General features: G+C 45.9%; 1 protein-coding gene across 1 annotated transcript in view; it reads right to left on the reverse strand.

Moving 5' to 3' along the window:
- Positions 1-16,361, reverse strand: part of LOC139275223 (LHFPL tetraspan subfamily member 6 protein-like) — a 202,429-nt gene that overhangs the window by 90,556 nt on the left and 95,512 nt on the right. The window lies entirely within an intron of this gene.

Here is a 16,361-nt window from a genome sequence, read left to right on the forward strand (position 1 = left end):
TATGTTTCTATGTTTCTATGCATGCTCAGTTTAATTCTTTCAGGTAGTACCTGAATATTCTTGGTCCTTTGGTGCCTCAAGTGGTAAAACACACTGCTTGCTGCAATAATGAGCACTACCGATCAGATAGGTCTCCGTTTAAAGGTCTCAATGAGCTCATCTAAGCTGGGATGGCAGTAGAAATATTATAATTGGTCTCAACATTTGATTTGAGTGAGATACCAGAGAGCTGCTAATGCCCATAAAACCATACCTCAGAGCTGTTCTGTGAGAGAGAGAAGAGGAATCATAGAATCTTTCAGAACAGTAGAAGACCATTTGGCCCCTCGTGCCTATGTCGGCTCTTTGAAAGCGAGAGTGCAATTTAGTTCCACACCCCAGCCTTTTCCCCCATAACTCTTGTTTTTGTATTCAATGTCCCTATTTACAAAGCCAAGTATCCCATATGTTTTCTTAACCGTATCTTCAACTTGCCCTGCCATTTTTAAAGATGTGAACATGTACCCCAAGGTCCCTCTGTTCTTGTACCCTCCTCAGAAAAGTACAATGATACTGCCTCTCCATGTTGTTCTCTCCAAAGTGCACCACTTCACACTTATCAACATTAAATTGCATCTGCCATGTGTCTGCCCATTTCACCTGTCTGTCTATGTCCTCCTGAAGTCTGCTACTATACAGCTCACTATTTACTACTTTCCCAAGTATACCTGCAAACTTCAAAATTCTATCTCCTATACCCAAGTCAAGGTCATTTATATATAACAAGAAAAGCAATGATCCTAATACTGACCCCTGGGGGAATCACACTGCATTCTCTCCGGTTAGAAAAAATATCTGTTCACCACTACTCTTTTCCCCCAACCCTTATCCAATTATGTACCCAAATTACGACCATCCCTTTACTCCCATGTGCTTTTATTACCGAATATGTCTTTTATGTGGTACTTTATCTAATGCTGTTTGAAAGTCCATTTATATCACATCTATTGCACTACCTTTATCAACCCTTTCTGTTACTTCATCAAAGAATTCAATCAAGTTATTCGGACATGATTTGCCTTCAACACATCCCTTATTAACCCATGCTTCTCCAAGTGAGAATTAATTTTGTCCTTGGCAATTGTTTCTAGTAATTTTTTCACCACTGACATTAGACTGATTGGCCTGTATTTATCCCTCTTCCTTTTTTTGAATAGGGATATAACATTTGCAATCCTCGAGTCCTCTGGCAGCACTCCCATATCCAAGGAGGATTGAAAGATTGAGGTCAGAGCTTCTACTATATCCACCCTTGCTTCCTTCAGCAACTGAGGATGAATCCCATCTAATCCAGGTGATTTGTTAACTTTGTGTGTGATGCCAACCTATTTAGAACCTCTTTTCTATCTATTTTTATCCTATCCAATATATCTACTCCCTCCTCTTCTAATACAGCATTAACTTCACCCTCTTCTCTTGTGAAGACAAATGCAAAGTACCCATTCTATTCCTAAATCGTGTCTCCACAAGCAGATTTTGTTTTTTTGTCCCTAATCGGCCCCAACATTCCTTTAACCATCTTTTTTATCTGTTTGTAAAAGATTTTGGGGTTACATTTTATGTTACCCACTAATCTCTTCTCATACTCTCTTTGCCCTTACATCCTTTTTCAATTTACCCCTGCACCCTCTGTATTCTGTCTGGTTTTCAGCTGTATTCTGTACCTGACATTTGTCATAAACCTTCTTTTTCAGTTTTTCCTTTGACATCCAGGGGGCTCTAACTTTGGATGCCCTATCTTTCCTCCTTATGGCAATATGCTTGGTTTGTACCCGGACTGTCTCTGCCTTGAAGACCTGCCATTGCACATTTATTGTTTTCTTGCCAATCTTTGTTTCCAGTCCACCTGTGCTAGATCCCTTCTCAAATCATTGAAACTGACTCTCCTCCAGTTGAATATTTTCACTGTTGATTTTTCTTTGTCCCTTTCTGTAATTACTTTTAATCTATTTATATTATGATCACTATTACCTAAATGCTCTCCCATTGAAACACACTCCACTTGCCCTACAGCATTCTCTAGAACTCGATCTAGCACCGCTTCCTTCCTTGGTGGGTTAGAAATGTACTAATGAAGAAAGTTCTCCGAAATCTTCACCCTCCTTGTCCTTTACAGTTTTTTTCTCCAATCTATATGAGGGTATTTGAAGGCTCATGCTATTACTGCTCTATTATGTTTACATTCTCTGATATTTGCCGACAGATTTGCTCCTCTATCTCCTTCTCATAGCTCCTTTTTGTTCCTTAACTCTAACCAAATAGTTCCAGTCTTTGAACCCTCTGGTATATCTGCAAAACTATATTATCCTTGATACTGACAGCCCCCTCTGTAATGTATTTGTTTCATGGTTCTTTGCTTAAGAATCATAGCAAAACATTGCTATTAAGAACTAGTTGGTTTATTAGCAAAAGGTTTAACAGTCACACTACACATTACCAGTTCATCCACCAGGCTCACAACCACCTGCCTCATCGTGGATCCCCCAAACCCAACTGGCTGGGGTATTATTGAGTCTTGTGAGCATCACGAGACTGGCTAATCCACTCCCAACTCAACAGCTCAACAAACCTGTGAGCATACTCACAGGTGCATACATTACACCTTCCTTTCTTTTTTCCTTCTCTATCCCCCCCCCGAATACATTGTTGCCAACAATATTTAATACCCACTCCTGCCCATGTTTACACAAGGTCTCCGTTATCGCCACTAAATCAAAACCCGATTTGGCAACTTGTGCCTGCAGCTCATTAACCTTATTTGTAACACTACTTGCATTATCATGCATTTCAACACCATGCTAGTCTGCCTTGCTTGTTTCCTTCATCCAATTCCTGCACTTTCTACGTTATTCTTTATTCTGTTGCTGTTGACCTGCCTAGTCTTCCATACACCTTGTCTCTCCTCTCTGCTGCTCGTCGTTCCCCTCCCCCTGCCAAATTAGTTTAAACCCTTCCCTATAGCACTAGTTAACATCCACCATCATAGGCGGTCCCTTGTTTCGAGGATGACTTGCTTCCACGCCAAAAAGGGATGAGTTCACAGGTGTTTCAATGAACGACCTAATATTCCAGGTCCCAAGCTATATGCTGAAGGGGGGAAGTTGCCTGTGCGTGGATTTTTTTAACGTGTGGTGACTGTTGCACACTAACTACCACATGGGCTTGACAGAACTAACATCCACAATAACAACAACAACAACTTGTATTTATATAGCGCCTTTAACGTAGTGAAACATCCCAAAGCGCTTCACAGGAGTATTATAAGATTATAAATGTGACATAGAAACATAGAAAATAGGTGCAGGAGCAGGCCATTCAGCCCTTCTAGCCTGCACCGCCATTCAATGAGTTCATGGCTGAACATGAAACTTCAGTACCCCCTTCCTGCTTTCTCGCCATACCCCTTGATCCCCCGAGTAGTAAGGACTTCATCTAACTCCCTTTTGAATATATTTAGTGAATTGGCCTCAACTACTTTCTGTGGTAGAGAATTCCACAGGTTCACCACTCTCTGGGTGAAGAAGTTTCTCCTCATCTCGGTCCTAAATGGCTTACCCCTTATCCTTAGACTGTGACTCCTGGTTCTGGACTTCCCCAACATTGGGAACATTCTTCCTGCATCCAACCTGTCCAAACCCGTCAGAATTTTAAACGTTTCTATGAGGTCCCCTCTTCTGAACTCCAGTGAATACAAGCCCAGTTGATCCAGTCTTTCTTGATAGGTCAGTCCCACCATCCCGGGAATCAGTCTGGTGAATCTTCGCTTTCATCTCTGTAAAACATGGCAGAGTGTCTACATGTTACCATGGTGACACTACCCCGCTCAGAGGCAAATTACTTTGTGAAACTAAATCTGCACATCCAGTGGAGAAGAAAACGGTCTAGGCCACTGAGCTTTTAAGGATAAATACTTTCCGTGCAAGTGTGTCTCGGATAAGTTGGCTAGATCGCTCCAGGAACAAAAGTCCCGAGGTGTGGGACTGTGACCATGGTGCATTATGCCTCCTCATCCTCCTCAACATCTCTGCAGCCTTCAACACAGTCAACCCAGTATCCTAATCCAGTGCCAGTCCTCCAATGTCCAGCTCCATGTAACAACCCTTTCCTGGTTTGACTCTTACTGAATCATTGCCAGAGCATTTATAGAAATAACTTTTCTTCCCTCCCCCATAATGTCACCTCCAGGCTCTCCCAAGATCCTTGATATTCAGCTACATGTTGCCACTTGGAAAAATCATCCACGTACATGGGGTCAGCTTCTATGTCTAGACTTGACTATTCCAATGCACTCCTGGCTGGCCTCCTACGTAAACTAGAGGTGATCCAAAACTCGGCTGTCCGTGTCCTAACTTGCACCAAGTCCCACTCACCCATCACCCCTGTGCTCGCTGACCTGCATTGGCTCCTGGTTAAGCAACGCCTCGATTTCAAAATTCTCATCCTTGTTTTCAAATCCCTCCATGGCCTTGTCTCACCCTAGCTCTGTAATCTCCTCCAGCCCCACAACACCCCGAGATGTCTGCGCTCCTCTAATTCTGACCTCTTGAGCATCCCTGATTATAATCATTCAACCATTGGTGGCCATGCCTTCTGATGCCTATGCCCCAAGTTCTGGAATTCCCTGCCTAACCCTCTCTGCCTCTCTATCTCTCAATCCTCCTTCAAGATGCTCCTCAAAACCTACCTCTTTGACCAAGCTTTTGGTCATCTGCCCTAATTTCTCCTTATGTGGATCGGTGTCAAATTTTTGATCTCATAATACTCCTGTGAAGACTTGGGACGTTTCACTATGTTATAGGCGCTATATAAATACAAGTTGTTGTTGTATTTGCATGCTGATAATGCCCAGCTCTGCACCTCCGCTGACTCTCTGCTGTCAGAATACTTAACTAGCATTCAGTTCTGGATGAGGCTTAACTTCTTCCAGCTGAACATTAGGAAGATTGAAGCCATTGTCTTCGGCCCCATGCCACATATTCTGTATCCTCACCATTAGCTCCATTCCTGTCCCCAGTCACTGTCTCAGGCTGACCCAGACTATTTGGAACCTCAGTGTCCTATTCAAGTGAAACAGAACTTTTAACCCCATATTATCTCCATTACAACGACTATCTAATTCCATGTCCATAATATTAACCGCTTCCACCCCTATCTGAGTGCACTTGCTGCTACAATCTGTCTTAAAATCTATTTAGTTGACTCAGTTTTTGGTCACCTCTCCTAAACTCTCTGCTTTTTTCCTAGTCTGTTTATTCCTTATGCCTCTTTGAAGTGCCATAGAATGTCTTTCTATGTTAAAGGCATTACCTAAATGTAAGCTGTTGTTTTCAGCATTTTACGACACCAAAGGGTCAATAATTACGTGTCAGCTTGGCTCAGATGTAGTACTCTTGTTTCTTACTCAAAAGGCTGTCTTTTAGTTGAGGTGTTAAACTAAACCCTTGCGTGTTCAGCAGCACGTAAAAGATCCTGCAGCATTATTTGAAGAGCAGAGATTTCTCTTCGTGTCCTCGACAACATTCTTCTCTCAACCATCACCATTTAAACAGATTAACCGATCATTTATTTCACTTGTTGTTTGTGGGATCTTGCTGTGTGCAAATTAGCTGTCATGTTTGCTCAGAAAACGACATCAATTCATTGGCTGCGAAGTGCTCCGGGATGTCCCAAGAATTGAAAGGCATTTTATAAATGCAAGTTCTTTCTTTTGCCTTATTTGCAGTAATCCGCAGACTGGGTTAAACATATCTTGTGCTATGTTGCACACTTTCTTCAAATAGGTGGACATTACACAGGATCCAAAAATTTTGTTTTCAGTGTAAAGCATCCAATGTAATTATTCATAAGTTAGTGAAATTATAAGTACAAAAGAATTAGACAAAAGGTATTTAGTATAATGTCAAACATAATATAATGAACAAAGGGGGAAAAATTCGGCTCGTTTGCGTCTCCCGTTGACGCTAACGGGGCGCAATTTGCCTTTTCACCCGGGCGCGGCGCTGCTTACGACTCCCGCCAAATTCCACGGGAGTTTAGCGGCAGCGGTAACCGGTAGCATCCCGCTGTGCTGAGCCGGCGATGATGACCTAATCACTGTGCGCAGCGACCCACTTTCACCCCGGTGCGAAAATTCGGGGGCACCCCCTGAAGCTGCGCCAGGCGATGCCAGCGACAACTGTAGGCCACCCGCAAGATGCCAGTTAAAGGGGAGGTGGTGCTTTAAAAAAAAAAATCAGCTGACTTAACCGTTGCATGGTGGCTCACGGGGTCCATGTCGCAATCTTGCAGTGCCGGGCTGATGCCACGACACACCGCTCCCCGGTGGTCCAGGTAGGGACCTGCAGAGTTAGCAGCTTGACCCTCCCCTTTAATGAAGTGGAGGGCCCTTTCTACGCAGCAGCACTGCGTGTCCCACCACGTAGCACTGCACCTCTCTTGAATTCCTTCCGCCCCGCTCGTGCCCCATAGAGCAAGTGGAGCATGTTATTTTGCACTCCACTTGCTCTCGGGGGCAGTTACAAAATATCGCGAGCGGGGCGGGAACTTCCGCGCCTCGCGCAGGAAATCCTGCCTTGTGGCTGTTACCACCCCAAACGAGGCGCTACGCAATTTCCTCCCCAATGTCTGTTAGTAAATACCCTTTTTGAAAAATCTCTTTGGATATTAACAAAGTGGGGCCGAAATTGCCCCTTTCTATAAGAGCCGTGACCACCTCAAAGAGTCAGCCACGGGTCGGTAAGGACTCACCATTCGGTCGGTGGGAGGGGCTGCCATTTTGAAAATTGCCCTCCTTTATTTTTGGAGCAGTTTTCAGGACTGCTCCGGCCATCTTCCCACCCCGTTGGGCATGTGCTGACCTATTACCGACTGGTGACGACCCCCTTTCTGCCCCGCATGGGAAATTGCCCGACGGGAGCAGATCAGCCGCCACTCAGTGCCCCCGACAGCTTTCCCCTGCGCGAAGCTGTGTGTGCCTCGGTGGCACGTCCGCCCTTAAAGAGGAGGGCGCACTGCTGTGGCCGCTATTTTATAGAAACATACAAAATAGGTGCAGGAGTAGGCCATTCGGCCCTTCGAGCCTGCACCACCATTCAATAAGATCATGGCTGATCATTCCCTCAGTACCCCTTTCCCGCTTTTTCTCCATACCCCTTGATCCCTTTAGCCGTAAGGGCCATATCTAACTCCCTCTTGAATATATCCAATGAACTGGCATCAACAACTCTCTGCGGCAGGGAATTCCACAGGTTAACAACTCTCTGAGTGAAGAAGTTTCTCCTCATCTCAGGTCCTAAATGGCCTACCCCTTATCCTAAGACTGTGTACCCTGGTTCTGGACTTCCCCATCATTGGGAACATTCTTCCCGCATTTAACGTGTCCAGTCCCGTCAGAATCTTATAAGTTTCTATGAGATCCCCTTCATCCTTCTAAACTCCAGTGTTTAAAGGCCCAGTTGATCCAGTCTCTCCTCATATGTCAGTCCCGCCATCCCGGGAATCAGTCTGGTGAACCTTCGCTGCACTCCCTCAATAGCAAGAACGTCCTTCCTCAGATTAGGAGACCAAAACTGAACACAATATTTCAGGTGAGGCCTCACCAAGGCCCTGTACAACTGCAGTAAGACCTCCCTGCTCCTATACTCAAATCCCCTAGCTATGAAGGCCAACATACCATTTGCCTTCTTCACCGCCTGCTGTACCTGCATGCCAACTTTCAATGACTGATGAACCATGACACCCAGGTCTCGTTGCACCTCCCCCTTTCCTAATCTGCCGCCATTCAGATAATATTCTGCCTTCGTGCTTTTGCCCCCAATGTGGATAACCTCACATTTATCCACATTATACTGCATCTGCCATGCATTTGCCCACTCACCTAACCTGTCCAATCACCCTGCAGCCTTTTAGCGTCCTTCTCACAGCTCACACTGCCACCCAGTTTAGTGTCATCTGCAAACTTGGAGATATTACACTCAATTCCTTCATCTAAACCATTAAAGTATATTGTAAAGAGCTGGGATCCCAGCACTGAGCCCTGCGGCACTCCACTAGCTGCTATTTCATCCTTAATAATTGATTCCAACATTTTCCCCACCACTGATGTCAGGCTAACCGGTCTATAATTACTCATTTTCTCTCTCCCTCCTTTTTTAAAAAGTGGTGTTACATTAGCTACCCTCCAGTCCATAGGAACTGATCCAGAGTCGATAGACTGTTGGAAAATGATCACCAATGCATCCACTATTTCTAGGGCTACTTCCTTAAGTACTCTGGGATGCAGACTATCAGGCCCCAGGGATTTATTGGCCTTCAATCCCATCAATTTCCCGAACACAATTTCCCGCTTTATAAGGATATCCTTCAGTTCCTCCTTCTCACTAGACCCTCGGTCCCCTAGTATTAATTGTCGGCCGACTGCCAGGTCAGCCAGACAATGGTGGGTTCGGCAGTGCCGCCAACAGGCCACCCAGCACCCCCTCTTGGGTACCAGGCCACTGGCCACTAAAGTGGCTGCAGAGTTTGCAGCAGCCCTCCCCTTCAACTGAAGGGGAGAGACGTCGTGTTGATGTCATCAGCACAGCGCTGATGACTCAGAGCGACGGCCGTTCTGATGACCCCACATTCGCCCCACCCCAAAAAAAACAAAGAGTTGAATTTCCCCGGATTGTCCACCCCATGCGGACAGAACACTTAAAAAAATGGAAGGTTTGGGGTGCAGGACAATTTTGGTCCCTAAGTGTCTGGATTGGCAAAATCCTCCTGTCTTCAACCTCATGTACCTCTTTTAGTATCAGCATCATTGGAATTGAAGTTTGATGTATGCAATGTAACCTTACATTATTGTCTACTCCATCTGTCCAAATTCCAGAACACAGCTTGAACTGCTGAACTCAAAACCTCCCAATTTTTTTATCCCGATACTTCTTTTGAAGTCAAGATTTCCAATTACTTGTGCAGTCTGCTTAGCATAGGAGATTGCTTGTGGATGGTTTCCCAGACAAATAGACAACGATCCTTAAATTGCACCAGGCATTAACTCATTATTTTAATTTCAGATGAACATATTAAGTGCTTGCACCTTCGTATCCTGTGGCACAATTTCAAGGCCAGTATCTCCTACTCAGACTGAATTCAACACAGTGGACAGAGCATAAGCCTAGAGCCCACTAACTATAAATGGGCAGAGTCTAGGCAATAATATATTTCTGTCAGCTGCATCCACATAATAAACATTATTCCACATCATAAACATTATTCCAAAAAAAACAGATTTAATAGTTAGGTGGCATAAGAGTTGTAGTACAAAAACAGAAAATCCCTGGTGGGTTTTCGCCTTGCTCATTTAGGGCAGTAATGGCGACAGGGCGGTAAAGTTTGCATGTTAATGAAGGGACCGAGTGTAATATAACCAAATTTGCTGATGATTTAAAGATAGGTGGGAAAGCAGGTTGTGAGGAGGACGGAAAGAATCTGCAAAGGGATACAGATAGGCTAAGTGAGTGTGCAAAAATTTGGCAGATGGAGTATAATGTGGTAAAATGTGAGGTTATCCACTTTGGTAGGAAAAATAAAAAAGCAAATTATTATTTAAATGGGGAGAGATTACAAAATGGTGCAGTACAGAGGGATCTGGGGGTCCTTGTACATGAAACACAGAAAAGTTAGCATGCAGATACAGCAAGTTATTATGAAGGCAAATGGAATGTTGGCCTTTATTGCAAGGGGGATGGAGTATAAAAGTAAGGAAGTCTTGCTACAACTGTTGGTGAGACCACACCTGGAGTATTGAGTAGAATTTTGGTCTCCTTATTTAAGGAGGGATATACGTGCATTGGAAGCAGTTCAGAGAAGGTTCACGAGGTTGATTCCTGAGATGAAAGGGTTGTCTTATGAAGAAAGGTTGAGCAGGTTGGGCTTATACTCATTGGAGTTTAAAAGAATATGAGGTGATACTATTGAAATGTATAAGATTCCGAGGGGGCTTGACAGGGTAGGTGCAGAGAGGATGTTTCCCCTTGTGGGGGATTCTAGAACTAGGGGGCATAGTTTTAGAATAAGGGGTCGCCCATTTAAAACGGAGATGAGAAATTTCTTCTCACAGAGGGTCGTTAATCATTGGAATTCTCTCCCCCAGAGAGATGTGGAGGCTGGGTTATTGAATGTATTTCCGGTGAAGATAGACAGATTTTTGAACAATAAGGGAGTCAAGGTTATGAGGAGCAGGCAGGGAAGAGGCCAAGATCAGATCAGCCATGATCTTATTGAATGACGGAGCAGGCTCGAGGGGCCAAATGGCCAGTCCTGCTCCTATTCCTTATGTTCTATTTATTACGTTCTTATATTTGCGCCTGGGAAAAGTTTGCTACTCAGTCAACAAAATTGGCCAGCTGGGACCTGAGTGTGGGGTGGAGCACTAAGGGAGGTGTTGCACACCTCTCTTAGGGCATTAGGCCGGCTGAGCATGTGAAAATCCAGAGCTAAACAGCAGGCCTCGGAGCTCTCTAAGAGCGGTCGGGGAGAATAAAAGACATAAAAAAAACACCAAAAACATTCCCAATAAATAACTCACGCCACCACAACATAAATCGCAAAAAAAATTTTAAAAACCAATCACACTTACCGGAGGTCGACATTACTTACCTCACTACGGCCACTAGAGGTCGGACCGCCAGCTTTCACAGGTGGTCCCTGCGCGGCGCTCTACGGAGTGCTACGGATCGAGCAGGAGCCAAAAATCAAGCCGGTGTCGCAACCAGGGGCGTTGCACCCCAGCTCGCCTCTTCCGGACGGTGAAGCTCCGCACCCCGCCTAATCCAGCCCTGGAAACGCCGGCGGGGCACTGGAAGCTGGTCGCCCGCCCAGAAGAGCTTACCCCCTCCATTGCCGCCTCTCTAGGGTGAAAACAGAGGCGACAACAAGCCGAAGATCCAGCCCTTGAAGTTTACATTGCAATTTAAACCCATCTAAATTGGGATCAAAGCTAGAACTAGGGGGCATAGTCTCGGAATAAGGGGCCGCCCATTTAAAACTGAGACGAGGAGGAGTTTCTTCTCTCAGAGGGTTGTAAACCTGTGGAATTCTCTGCCCCAGAGAGCGGTGAAGGCTGGGTCATTGAATAGACAGATTTTTGAGCGATAAGGGAGTAAAGGATTATGGGGAGTAGGCAGGGAAGTGGGGCTGAGTCCATGATCAGATCAGTCATGATCTTATTAAATGGCGGAGGAGCCAAATGGCCTACTCCTGCTCCTATTTCTTATGGGTTTTTTTCTTGACCATGAGCTTTAAGAATGATGCAAACGTTCATTAAGCTGATTCCTTTGATGTTGAATTTTGTTTTCAACCTTTATTATTCTTATCAGGAGTAAGTCCAAACAGACCATTTTGACAAAAAACACACCACACCTATATGGTGGGCTGAGAACTCAGGAAGCCCACAATCAGAAATGAATTGGCAGACCCAGTGTCAAGTGCCACTGGCAGTACTTCACAGCTGGAGACAAGCAGTAAAATCCATTCATGAGCACAGAATCAGTGCCTCCAAAGGTAGATCCAGCACATTGCTCATACTGTAGGATTGCCTCTGATGGCACTCTGGAGGTTACTCTGTAAAGTCAATGGAGTATAAGTTCATGTTGTCAGAAATTTAGAATGATTCTTTCAAAGCTGACCAGATTTCAAAAATAAATGAGGAAAGTTTGGAATTAAAAACATTTTTTCTTCTTCCTGTAGGCAGAGCAGGAATTCCCAGGGTATGTGGCACTCACAAACCGGTTCTGTGTTGAATACCAGTAAGGGTGGTGACACCTCAGGGGAGTGCAGTCCGACACAAATCCACGCCACCATGGGAGACTCGGCTGCACAGGGGGACACAAGACAATTGTAGAACTGCAGTTCTCATCCTTATTTTCAAATCCCTCCATGGCCTCACCCCTTCCTTTCTCTGTAATCGCCTCCAGCCCCACAACCTCCCGAGATGTCTGCACTCCTCTAATTCGGCCCTCCTGAGCATCCCTGATTGTAATCGTTCAACCATTGGCGACCGTGCCTTCTGTTGCCTAGGACCCAAGCTCCGGCACTCCCTGCCTAAACCTCTCCACCTCTCTAACTCTCTTTCCTCCTTCAAGATGCTGCTTAAAACCTACCTCTTTGACCAAGCTTTTGGTCACCTGCGCTAATTTCTACTTAAATGGCACAGTGTCATAGCAGCGCATTTGGAAAATGGTGACATGATAGGTCCAAGTCAGCATGGATTTGTGAAAGGGAAATCATGCTTGACAAATCTTCTGGAATTTTTTGAGGATGTTTCCAGTAAAGTGGACAAAGGAGAACCAGTTGATGTGGTATATTTGGACTTTCAGAAGGCTTTCGACAAGGTCCCACACAGGAGTTAATGTGCAAAGTTAGAGCACATGGGATTGGGGGTAGTGTGCTGACGTGGATTGAGAACTGGTTGTCAGACAGGAAGCAAAGAGTAGGAGTAAATGGGTACTTTTCAGAATGGCAGGCAGTGACTAGTGGGGTACCACAAGGTTCTGTGCTGGGGTCCCAGCTGTTTACACTGTACATTAATGATTTAGACGAGGAGATTAAATGTAGTATCTCCAAATTTGCGGATGACACTAAGTTGGGTGGCAGTGTGAGCTGCGATGAGGATGCTATGAGGCTGCAGAGTGACTTAGATAGGTTAGGTGAGTGGGAAAATGCATGGCAGATGAAGTATAATGTGGATAAATGTGAGGTTATCCACTTTGGTGGTAAAAACAGAGAGACAGACTATTATCTGAATGGTGACAGATTAGGAAAAGGGGAGATGCAACGTGACCTGGGTGTCATGGTGCATCAGTCTTTGAAGGTTGGCATGCAGGTACAGCAGGCGGTTAAGAAAGCAAATGGCATGTTGGCCTTTATAGCGAGGGGATTTGAGTACAGGGGCAGGGAGGTGTTACTACAGTTGTACAGGGCCTTGGTGAGGCCACACCTAAAGTATTGTGTACAGTTTTGGTCTCCTAACTTGAGGAAGGACATTCTTGCTATTGAGGGAGTGCAGCGAAGGTTCACCAGACTGATTCCCGGGATGGCGGGACTGACATGTCAAGAAAGACTGGATCAACTGGGCTTGTATTCACTGGAGTTCAGAAGAATGAGAGGGGATCTCATAGAAACGTTTAAAATTCTGACGGGTTTAGACAGGTTAGATGCAGGAAGAATGTTCCCAATGTTGGGGAAGTCCAGAACCAGGGATCACAGTCTAAGGATAAGGGGTAAGCCATTTAGGACCGAGATGAGGAGAAATTTCTTCACCCAGAGAGTGGTGAACCTGTGGAATTCTCTACCACAGAAAGTTGTTGAGGCCAATTCACTAAATATATTCAAAAAGGAGTTAGATGTAGTCCTTACTACTAGGGGGATCAAGGGGTATGGCGAGAAAGCAGGAATGGGGTACTGAAGTTGCATGTTCAGCCATGAACTCATTGAATGACAGTGCAGGCTCGAAGGGCCGAATGGCCTACTCCTGCACCTATTTTCTATGTTTCTATTAAACATTCTTTTTGCGACCAGAGCCAGCAAAAAAGTTGCAACCGTTCACTTGCGAAAACAGACCTACCATTATTTCCATCTCCGTCAGTTACTGCTCTTCCCATTATGATTGTGCAATGAGTAAGTGGGCTGAATTTATGCCATTGTCTCCCCATCCCACTGCATGGATAATTTTAATAACTAGTTTTTTTGTTGTTGCAGTTTTGTGCTGTTTCTCCCCTCCTTTCTTGAAGGTGCTGGCACATGCTGCAGTGTGGTTTCGCAGGCTGCAACCACCCACTGGTAGGTAGGCCAAGCGATTGTTCTTTATGTTTGAAAAACAGTTTTAAACCCAGGCTGAACTTGATGCTGACATTTGTGCACTGTTTCCAGTCGGAGGTCACAGAATGGCCATCTCCCCAGGCCAGGGGCACTAAGGCCAATTATACCGCTCTACCAGTACCCAGGTTGAGATCAACTTACTCAGCACAGGCCAAGTATTGAACCTGAGACCTTCCAGGTCTGTATTGGCTCGGCACCACATGTGGTGGTCTTGTTTGGCTCGATGTTGACTAGATGCAGATGTTTATTAAGATGGTTTAATAGGATGGCACAAGATGGGTCTAATGCTGTTTGATAATAAAAGGGACATTGTTGACATTTTTGTTCAGTTTACTAATCTGGTTGATAAAGTGGTCATTAACTTCCATACACCAGGTTTGATGATGCAGAACACTGAAAGACCATAGGGCCATGTAGCAGTGGGATACAGGTGCAGATGCCACTGCTGAATTCGTGACAATGTGTTGAGCAGATGCCACGCAGGAGAAGAATGGAGGAAAGGTATCCTTGGTCTTGTGTGGTGCATTCCTCTACAGTCTGCTGAGCAATACTGGCAGGAAACTAGGTGTCACCTATCCACCCTTCTGATTGCTGGATTTGCATGGCTTCAGGGAGATGAGAATGGAAGGGGGAAATAGAGCGTAATAAACCCTCGAAAAGCTGATAAATGTTGTGAAGTCATTCAGTAAAATAAGATAGGAATTGTGCCTTAGATTGAAAACAACCAATCATTTAAATATTAAGACTGAGAGGCATGACAGGATTGTTGGATATTTCCTCTGGCTGAGGAGTCTAGAACAGGGGTCACAGTCTCAGAATAAGGGGTCGGCCATTTAGGACTGAGATGAGGAGAAACTTCTTCACTCAGCGGGTGGTGAATCTCTGGAATTCTCTACCCAGAGGGCTGTGGAGGCTCAATCTTTGAGCATATTCAAGTCAGAGATCGATAGATTTTTTGATATTAAGGGAATCAAGGGATATGGGGATAGTGCAGGAAAGTGGAGTTGAGATGGAAGGTCAGCCATCTCATTGAATGACGGAGCAGGCTCGAGGGGCCGAATGGCCTACTCCTGCTCCTAATTCTTATGTCCTGTATCAGAACAAATGGCAGAATTAAAACCTCATTGCCATTCAGTGCTAATTCTCATCTTCGGCTTTGAAATATTTAATTTCTTTTACATATATATTAATAAATTCTGAGCTGTGAAGATGAAACAAGATGAGCTTAGCTTTTACATCAGTAAAGATATACCTCTCAATCTGTAACTCATTCATTTTGCATTAAGCAATAAATTTCTTCAAGTTATTGACTGCAGCTTGCAGCTCAAGCACCGTGACTAATTAGTCCCGTAGCAAACGAGCAATGTAAAAGGAAGGCACTTCAATCTGTAGTCTTTAATCGATCCGGTGTATACACGAACAATACTACTAGGTAGTCCCTTGTGACGAGGATGGCGCTCTTCACACCAAGTGTTACAATGAGTTACTTCTTAAAGGGTGGAAGACGTCTGTGCGTGGATTTTTTTAACGTGTGGTGACCTTTGCACACCAGCCACCACACGGGCTTGACAGAGCTAGGTCTTGGTCCAGTGGCGAGGATTGACCAAGACGACTGGAGACCAAGCTCTGTTGTGCCCTCACTGGGCCCCGAACCCACTGCTGTTAAGTGCTGCGCCACAGCCCCTCTGTTATTATATGCTGTGCCGCTCCTGAACCACGGCCCTGCCATTGTTAAATGCTGCACCGTACATGGGCCATGGCCCTGCCCCTGTTAAATGCTGCGCCGCTCCTCATTGATCTCGAACACCGCCCCTCGCTGATCTCGAACGCCGCCCCTCGCTAATCTCGAACGCCGCCCCTCGCTGATCTCGAACACCGCCCCTCGCTGATCTCGAACACCGCCCCTCGCTGATCTCGAACGCCGCCCCTCGCTGATCTCGAACGCCGCCCCTCGCTGATCTCGAACACCGCCCCTCGCTGATCTCAAACGCCGCCCCTCGCTGATCTCGAACACCGCCCCTCGCTGATCTCGAACACCGCCCCTCGCTGATCTCGAACGCCGCCCCTCGCTGATCTCGAACGCCGCCCCTCGCTGATCTCGAACACCGCCCCTCGCTGATCTCGAACACCGCCCCTCACTGATCTCGAACACCGCCCCTCGCTAATCTCGAACGCCGCCCCTCGCTGATCTCGAACGCCGCCCCTCGCTGATCTCGAACACCGCCCCTCGCTGATCTCGAACACCGCCCCTCGCTGATCTCGAACACCGCCCCTCGCTGATCTCGAACGCCGCCCCTCGCTGATCTCGAACGCCGCCCCTCGCTGATCTCGAACGCCGCCCCTCGCTAATCTCGAACGCCGCCCCTCGCTGATCTCGAACACCGCCCCTCGCTGATCTCGAACACCGCCCCTCGCTGATCTCGAACACCGCCCCTCGCTGATCTCGAACGCCGCCCCCCGCT

The sequence above is a fragment of the Pristiophorus japonicus genome, chromosome 10 (genome assembly GCF_044704955.1).
Source record: "Pristiophorus japonicus isolate sPriJap1 chromosome 10, sPriJap1.hap1, whole genome shotgun sequence".
Classification (NCBI taxonomy): domain Eukaryota; kingdom Metazoa; phylum Chordata; class Chondrichthyes; family Pristiophoridae; genus Pristiophorus; species Pristiophorus japonicus.